This window comes from Triticum aestivum, unplaced genomic scaffold, assembly GCF_018294505.1.
Source record: "Triticum aestivum cultivar Chinese Spring unplaced genomic scaffold, IWGSC CS RefSeq v2.1 scaffold155588, whole genome shotgun sequence".
NCBI lineage: Eukaryota > Viridiplantae > Streptophyta > Magnoliopsida > Poales > Poaceae > Triticum > Triticum aestivum.
Window position 1 is genome coordinate 1 of NW_025258685.1, and position 1,755 is coordinate 1,755.

Below are 1,755 nucleotides of genomic sequence, written 5' to 3' on the forward strand. Positions count from 1 at the left end.
CAAATGGATCACTTTTTGTATATAAAACAAAGATTCAACACGGTGCTCCAAATTAGAATACCTAACGACCACTCAACTTGGTCGAGCTGAACCATCAAATCAAGGTAGCAATTCTCAGATGATTAATATAGGGAACACACATAATCTTGGCAAATCCAAGCTGATGCAATGTGCAAGGCGTCAACAAAAACAGTTTCGACACTAGTATCAGATCCCATAGATAGTAACTTCTTCTTCATTTCTTTCTTATTATATGAAACAAAAAGTCGTCAGGAAGGAAGACTAGACACTGGAACGCTAGTATAATGCGGCTTCCAACATCCAAATAAATCATACAAACATCAAGTAAAAGGCGCCTCCAGTTTTTAGTGGTAAATTGAAAACACAGTTGCTTTTCCAAAATCATCACACTTGCCGGTATAGTGATGTATATATACTCAAAGTACATACATGCAAACATACTAGATAGATAGATAGATACATAGATATATTTTTCATGCACCAGCTCCAGTTTTAATGTACTCAATTGAATGAATGAACGACCTGACAATCATTCTTTTCATGGAGAATTAAGCATTTGAGCCAACAGAAAAAGCACACATTCATTCAACCAATCCAATATGTTGTCTGCTACTTGTTGACATTGACCAAAGATACCAAGTTTCTGCAGAGCACAATACAAACCCCCTAGACCATTCCACCAACAGACACCCAACGGAAAAGTAAAAATAAACACAAAAATGCCTATATCTTGTCTTCGAGATTCGCCAGGGCCTTCTTGCATTCCAGCATGTATATTTCCCTCCAGAGAATCTTGGTACATTCAGTGCCCACACCACCCACACGCTTCAACCTGGATCTCTTGGTTCATCCACTGGCTTTAGGGTTCATCTTGCCTCTTGATACGTCGAGTCAGCCATTCGGCCGACACCCAGCAAACGGAAAACTTAACATGGCTTTTTTCCTTTTTCTTCAGTTCCTCTCGCAAGTCCTGCGCAGCAAAATGCAATGCATAGATTCAGAAACCAGAGCAATGGGTGACCAACTATTGACTGATACTACCAGGTCTTGGCAACAGAAATTTAAGACATAAAAGTCTAGCATGCATGAAAGTAATTATGTCATCAGAAACTTCACAGGAGGATTAATTCCTAGAACGGGAAGACTACGTATAGTATATTGGGTCTGGCTGCTCCTGGGCAATGAAGACCTCAAATCTTGGGTCTATCTATCTACTCCTAGTCAAATATATATGCAATCAATACAGACTATGCAATTAGTCCATGAAAACACATCGCATCACCGACACTAATGCAGCAGCGACCATTTGGTGAACAACAAGAGTGTGATACTATTGTCGACAAACAGTAGTAACTAGGCTAAAACTAGCAACTAGTCCACTGAACAGCGAGTGGATTGTACAAATATCCTGAAATAGTACAGCGTTATCAAGAAACAACTAGCATCAAAGTAAAATTTTCCTATACATGAATATATGGTCACTTGTTAACACCATTAGGAGATCACTGGCCTGTAGCAAATAGTATCTAAACCACAACCTGTGCATTGTGCATTACAAATTCAATCAAGACGATGGGTTCACTTCTTAATACCTCACTGGTTAGTTGTGACATGGAGAGAAGCTCTCACCACGGGTTCTCGGATAGCCTAATAACAATTAGGAGGTTCTCTCCGCAGCTGCCGTGGTGCCGGTTGACGATGAGTGGGGTCAGCCAGCCATAGCGGCCCACTCAG

At 40.6% G+C, this 1,755-nt stretch overlaps 1 long non-coding RNA gene across 1 annotated transcript; it reads right to left on the bottom strand.

The window, feature by feature from the left end:
* Positions 1-576: 576 nt before the first annotated feature.
* Positions 577-1,751, bottom strand: LOC123177682 (uncharacterized). The gene is made up of 2 exons (XR_006489056.1): positions 1,614-1,751; positions 577-991 (listed from the first exon to the last, which is right to left on the bottom strand). It is a non-coding gene; the product is annotated as an uncharacterized lncRNA (long non-coding RNA).
* Positions 1,752-1,755: the final 4 nt, after the last annotated feature.